General features: G+C 64.1%; 1 protein-coding gene across 1 annotated transcript in view; it reads left to right on the top strand.

Annotated features, from left to right (window-relative positions):
- The first annotated feature begins 14 nt into the window (after window positions 1–14).
- CSNK1A1 (casein kinase 1, alpha 1) overlaps window positions 15–368 on the top strand; it is a 27,864-nt gene continuing 27,510 nt past the window's right edge. The window contains exon 1 of the mRNA XM_010133440.1: window positions 15–237. The gene's annotated coding sequence lies outside the window, so the exon portion shown is untranslated. The remainder of the gene's footprint in view (window positions 238–368) is intronic.

The raw sequence follows: 368 nt of genomic DNA, 5'->3' as shown, positions 1-368 counted from the left end.
GTTTCCCCCTCCCCTCCCCTCTTTTCCCTCCCCTGCCCCTTTCCTGTTCTCCGGGGCGGCGATAGAGCTCTCTTTCTACCCCCGAGCCGCTCAGCGCCGAGAGGGCCCCTCAGCCGCCCCTCGCCATGGCGAGTTTTGGCCGAGTTCATTGTCGGAGGCAAATACAAGCTGGTGCGGAAGATCGGGTCGGGCTCCTTCGGGGACATCTACCTGGCGATCAACATCACCAACGGGGAGGTAAGGGCGGCTCGCACTCCCTCACTTCCTTGGGCCCGTCAGCGCGGGCCCTTCCGCACCTCGGGGGGAACCGGAGGCCGGTGATAACCTTACCGAGGCTGACCTGAAACCTGATTTTGCTCTCCCCCCTT

The sequence above is a fragment of the Buceros rhinoceros genome, unplaced genomic scaffold (assembly GCF_000710305.1).
Source record: "Buceros rhinoceros silvestris isolate BGI_N320 unplaced genomic scaffold, ASM71030v1 scaffold16970, whole genome shotgun sequence".
Classification (NCBI taxonomy): Eukaryota; Metazoa; Chordata; class Aves; order Bucerotiformes; family Bucerotidae; genus Buceros; species Buceros rhinoceros.
The sequence above is the reverse complement of the archived record's forward strand: the minus strand, read 5'-3'. Positions and strand labels throughout refer to the sequence as shown.